General features: G+C 36.1%; 1 long non-coding RNA gene across 3 annotated transcripts; it reads right to left on the reverse strand.

Annotated features, from left to right (window-relative positions):
• Positions 1-2,608: 2,608 nt before the first annotated feature.
• Positions 2,609-6,213, reverse strand: LOC140875555 (uncharacterized). Of its 3 annotated transcripts, none has more exons than XR_012148506.1 (3): positions 5,988-6,213; positions 4,853-5,406; positions 2,609-4,567 (listed from the first exon to the last, which is right to left on the reverse strand). It is a non-coding gene; the product is annotated as an uncharacterized lncRNA (long non-coding RNA). The 3 variants fall into 3 exon arrangements; XR_012148505.1 differs by having other exon boundaries at positions 5,979-6,213; XR_012148504.1 differs by having other exon boundaries at positions 2,609-3,484; positions 3,590-4,567; positions 4,853-6,213.
• Positions 6,214-6,420: the final 207 nt, after the last annotated feature.

A 6,420-nucleotide genomic window follows, 5' to 3' on the forward strand; every position in this document is an offset into this window, starting at 1 on the left:
AGTTACTTCGAGAAACCGATTCAGATTCTCGATCGAAAAGAAAAGCAACTCAGAAACAAGACTATTCCATTAGTTAAAGTTCAGTGGAGTCAACATGGCACTAAAAAAACAACGTGGGAGACTGAAGAAGACATGAGACAGAGGTTCCCTGATCTATTTCACTGATGTGAGTTCTTATTCAGTATTTTTGTTATTTATTTATCTTATGTGCGTACAAATTGCTTATGAATTCGATGACGAACTCATGTCTTAGAGGGGGAGAATTGTAAATCCCTGAAATTATTTAATTTTTAATCCGAGATTATTTAATTTGAGAATATTTGGAGTTTAGATTTAAATTCTAATATTCTTAAATTATTTAGGATTGAAATTGAATTAAAAGATTTGACGAGGACTCAATTGCATTTTGGTGAAGTTTTGAGGGGCCAAAGTGCATATTATGAATTGGAATGAGGACACTTGTATTGATATGCCTTTGTACGTGTGTATGTATTATTTCCATCAGATTCCAACTACTCCATCATCTAGGAACCGAGACTTCATCTTCTTCAAGTGGAATTTTAGTTTCATATTTCATTATTTCATGATCCGGCCAACCGATTTTCAATCCAAGTGAAGTTTTGGAATCCTTGCAAGAAGGTCTATCTTTTGATGTAAGTATTATCTTCTTTCAGCATGTTTCGAAATTATGGTTTTTGGGAGAAATCAGAGGTGATGGTATATAGTTGTTCTTGACGTTATATGCATCGTTATATCGCAACCGGATCAAAGAACGGATATCGTTTGTGATTCTTATGATTTTCCAGCCTATATTTCAAAATCCTTACATCTGAGTATGCTGGTTCTTGATGATATATTGCGGATATGTGTGTTGAGTTGAGTTTTAAATATTGATAGCTTTGATATATGTGAGTTTTGGTTACCGATTTTCAGTCGTTATGCCGCCGGTTCAAGAATTTGATCGAGTTTGAATATTGATTGATTTAGATGAACTTGGTTGAATTCTTAGATGATATATATAGTTTAATATGCTTTATTTCATATTATAAAGCTTAATCGACTTGAGAAGTCCGCCTTCGAACTGAAGAAAAAGTTGAGCTAGGTTTGAAGTTGATTTGATTGTGCAGATCGAATGAAGATTGAGTTGTGAGTTTGAATAGAGTTTGATATATGTTTTCTTGACATTATATTTCAGATTCGAAGCCTTGAAGAACCGAGAAAAAACAAGAAGGTATAAGACAACATCGAGAGTTAGTGATTTGCAACTCGAGAATGACGCTTCTTGAGTTATCCCGTCAAACCACATACTTGTGTATTGTTTGTTATCATTTAATATTGATGTTGTTGATCCATTTCAGGTAGTGGATTTTTATTTGATATGATATGATATGATATGATATGATATATGAATTGATTCTTATGCCAGTGTCTGATACGACCTTATTTTATAGTCCGATGGGATGACGATAGATGGATATCCATGTCAAGATCCTATACGAATCTTGATGGCGCAGTGTGATAGGAATCAATTCTCGATATATGCGTTATATACTCTATACTTGAGAAGATATGTTTAGAGTTGTTATGATTTAATTTAACGCATGTATATGTTGATTATACTGAGGATTATATTCTCACCGGATGTTTTCGGCTGTTGTTTTGTTTTGTATGTGTGCATGACAACAGATGGGGCAGGACCTGGCCAGAATCGATGTGGGTAGCTCAAGAGAGTGACTTAGCATGTGGAGCTCGGGTTGTAGATGAGGTCATGTATGTTAGTGTTGTGTCAAACATGTTAGAATGCAATTTGTGTGAAGTTGAGGAAATTTGTTGAAGAACTTATAGAACATCTTATGTTTCTTAGTTTATATATTATCTTTAGATTACATGTTTGATGTAAGAAATACATGGCATGATGCTTGAGACTTAGTACTTGTATATATGTATTTTTTAGACCTGTGCTAGCTTGTTCAGAGTTGGTTTAGCATGTTTGGAATCGGTTTTTGACAGCAACAAGGTCTGCAAAATTCTTGAGCAGAGCATTCTTGCTCGATCGGCCATGTTTAACCGATCGAGCGAGGCCTGTAATTTGGAACCCGAGAGTTAATATTTTTTGCTCGCTCGATCGGTAAAGTTTGACCGATCAAGCGAGGCATGATATTTGTCAAATCAAAGGGTTGGATTTTTATGCTCGCTCGATTGGTAATGTTTAACCGATCGAGCGAGGTGCAACTTTTTAAAAAAAAATTCTGTTGTTGCTTGAATTATCGTGAATGATTTATTTAAGCATCTATTTATTGACATAACTTGAGATTAGCAACCCAAGGCCCCACAACTTTGCTTCTTGCTTCTCCAAGAAATAAGGGAATCCCCAAGAAATATGCAAAAACCGGTGATAGATTTTCTATCAATGGGATCGCTAGCCCAATCAGCATCTGAATACGCACGCAACTCGGAAGAAGAAGCTGATGAAAACAATAAAATTTGAAAGAGAGTACCACATAGATAGCAAAAAATACACATGACTGCTGTCCAATGAACTGTAGTAGGAGAGGAGACAAATTGGCTAACCACATGAACAACATAGGCAATCTCTGGACGAGTAATGGTCAAATAAATTAAGCTGCCAACAATTGTACGATACAAAGTAGGATATGTTAAAGGTGTACCATCAGACGAAAAATATCGAACATTAACCTCAAGAGGAGTATCAAGAGTCTTGGCGTCAGAAATACGAGCACGCTCAATGATATCAGCTGCATATTTAGACTAAGAAAGATGATAACCTTTAGGAGAAGAAGCTACTTCAATACCCAAGAAGTATCGCAAAGAACCCAAATCTTTCATTTCAAAGCGATTGGATAATTCAGACTTTAACTCCAGAATTCCATCAACATCATGGCCGATAATAATCATATCGTCAACATACAACAAAAGTAGAATACGACCAGCAATATTACACTTAACAAAGAGAGCAGAATCATGTTTACTGGGATAAAAGCCAAGATAAGTGATCACAATAGAGAATTTTGCAAACCATGCCCGTGGGGCTTGTTTTAGACCATATAGTGCTTTCTCAAGTTTGCAAAATTCATCAGGTTGATGGGAAACACTGGGAGGAGGTACCATGTAAACTTATTCTTGTAGATCACCATTCAAGAAAGCATTTTTCACATCCATTTGTGATATATTCCACTGATGAGTCGATGCAACAGCAATAAGTGTATGAACAATGGTCATTTTCAACAAGAGAAAAAGTCTCCTCGTAATCCATACCACTTTGCTGAGAAAATCCTTTAGCAACAAGATGTGCCTTGTAACTTTCAACGGTACCATCAGACTTGGTCTTAATTTTATATACCCAACGTGAACCAATGGCCTTTTTACCTGATGGAAAGAGGAACTAGAGTCCAAGTATGTGTCTTGTGTAAAGCCATGAGTTCATCAGCCATAGCCTTTTGCCAAAGAGGATCAAGTGCTGCTTCTTTGTAAGAAAGAGGTTCAGAAAGATTGTGAATTGTTGTCAAGAAAGAGGTAAACGAAGATGAGTAAGAATAATAGACAAATTCTGGTAATTGAGTAGACTTACGAGTACGCTGAGATTGGCGAGGTGCAGAATCTAGTATCTCAAGGGGTGGCAAGACAGTTGTAGGAGAACGTGGGGTATATGTTTCATCTGGAGCTATAATATCATTGTCTATAGAGATGATATCAGGATCAGTCAAAAAAGGATCAATGTGAATAAGATCAGACTTTGACATATCATGAGAATTAGATGGAATAAAAAAGAAAGGTATATGTTCAAGAAAAGAAACATGAGGAGAAATATACAATTTTTTATTTAAAGGATCAAAGCAACGATATCCTTTTCGACCATCACCATAGCCTAAAAAAACAGAGATAGCGGAGCGAGAAGATAATTTGCTACGTTAAATATGAGGACGAAGAACAAAGCATGTGCATCCAAATACTCGTAATGAAGAGTAATCTGGAACAGAACAATAAAGTTTTTCAAAGGGTGACAAACCTGAGGTATGGGAAGATGGAATTTTATTAATGATGTGAATAGCAGTAAGAAATGCTTCTCCCAAAACTCACGAGGAACAGAGATCGACAATAGGAGAGATCTAGCAGTTTCAATAATATGCCTATGTTTTCGTTCTGCAATACCATTTTGTTGTGGAGTATCTGTACATGATGTTTGAAGCACCGTTCCATCGACAACAAGTAATTCTTTGAAATTCTTAAAAGTATACTCTCCACCTAAATCACACATAAAACACTTGATAACAGACGAGTGTTGAGTTTTGACAAGGGCACGAAAAGCATCGTAGATGCTCAAGTTCAGAAAAAATTTTCATTAGATAAACCCAACAATAACGAGTATAATCATCAATATGTGACCTAAACGAGAATGCCACAAATAAAACTTAGAGGAAGAGGGACTCAAATAAAAAGAGGACAAATCAACACTAGGGGCTACAACACTTGGTACTTTTAACTCATCCAAAACATATAAACCACCCTGCCTACGACCTGTCCCAATCAGCCTCTGAGAATGTGGATCCTGCACATGACAAGAGGTAGGAGAAAATGAGACTGAATATCCAGAATCACACAATTGACCAACAAATACAAGATTCAATGTAAGTTTAGGAATATAGTAAACATTAGGAAGAGATAATTTGAGGGTGATAACTAAACCAACTCCTGCCAAAGGCATAGAAGTGTCATCTGCAGTCATGACTGATGTAGAATTTTTATGAAAATAAAATCAAAAACGAAAGAATTGGGAGACATATGGTGAGATGCTCCAGAATAAAAAAAAAAATCCAAATAGAGGAAGATATACCTGAAGAACCTATGGATGGCAAACCTGAGGCAGACATGGCTTGTGGCTGAGACGCAAGAAACTTGTGAAATTAATCTGCGAGTGATTCCATCATGGGACTGGTTGGTGATGTAGCACTTGATGATGGTGTAACTGCTGCAACATTAGATCGTGGATTTCTATAACCACGTTTTTGTTGTTGATTGAATTGAGAATATTGATGTTTTGAAGGCTGAGGTTGTCGTTGTTGATGCAATGATTTATCTAATAATTCTTGACATTGAGCCTTCCAATGACCCTTAATTCTACAATAACTGCATTCATCACTGGAAACTTTTGAGATAGATTTATTCTGATAGTTCGAAGGTGCTTGAGTAGGAACTGCCAACACAGAAGAGTCAGGTAAAGAGAGAATTCCTTTTCCTGCTTGAGATTTATGGCGTATTTCCTCCGCTAGCAATCCATTTACTATAGAATCAACCGAGGGAAGGGGTGTGCGATGCAAAATATTACCACGAACTGTTTCGAATTCATCTCGAAGCGCCATCAAGAATTGAACCAGTCTTTGTTCCTCTCTGCGAGCAATATAAGGAGAAAATGATTGAAGCTCTAAAGATTCAGTAAGAGCCAACTGATCCCAAAGAATGCTCATGGAAGAATAAAATTCTTGAACAGTCATGTTTCTTTGTTGGAGCGACAGAATATCAATTTCTAGTTGATATTGTTTGGCAAAGTTAGACTGAGTATATAATCGCTTCAAATGATCCCAAATCTCCTTAGCTGTTTCATATTTTGCTAGTTGTATGCCAATTGAGTTCTCAAATGAATTGTTGATCCAAGTTATGATCTTTGAATTATTTACATCCCAGACATCAAATTGTTCCTCAAACTTTTCATCATTTTTATCTTCAGGTTTGAGCTTAGTTCCAACAACATATCCCCACATCTTCTTCCCTTTCAAAAAATTTCTCATGACATAATTCCAATATTCATAATTTTTACCATCCAATTTAACATTGATAGACTATAAAGAGTCATCCCTTTCCGTAGCCATAATAAGCAAGCAGTAAAACCCAACAAGAGAAAGACCACACTAAACCAAAAGAAAACAAGGAGAAGTAGACACTAAAAACCAGAAGTACCCAACTAAGAATACCCGTAGGGCGAGGAGAAAATAATCGAGCGATCAACCAGAACCATGGGCACTCTGCCTCCTGAAACTCTCCAACAAACTCATCGCAGAGATGGATCAGGAAAAACAAAAAGACTATAAGACCTGCTCTGATACCATGTTAGAATTCATGGTATAAATCTAAACCCATAAACAAAGATGAGAAAGAAGAGAGAAAGATGAGAAAAAAGAGCTTCTGCCGGTAACTCAAAATTACAAGGGTTGTACCAAGAAGATAAATTATTAGTCCAATACAAAGAAATAAAAGAGTATATATACCTAGGTTACAAAGATAGGAAAATACTAAACTAACCTTAAAGCATAAAAAAAATTACAATGGAAATATATACGCAACACAAAGTATTTGTCAGCAGTTCCAATTAATTACATACATAATTACACAATTCAGAAGCTCATG

The sequence above is a fragment of the Henckelia pumila genome, chromosome 1 (assembly GCF_033568475.1).
Source record: "Henckelia pumila isolate YLH828 chromosome 1, ASM3356847v2, whole genome shotgun sequence".
Taxonomy (NCBI): Eukaryota; Viridiplantae; Streptophyta; class Magnoliopsida; order Lamiales; family Gesneriaceae; genus Henckelia; species Henckelia pumila.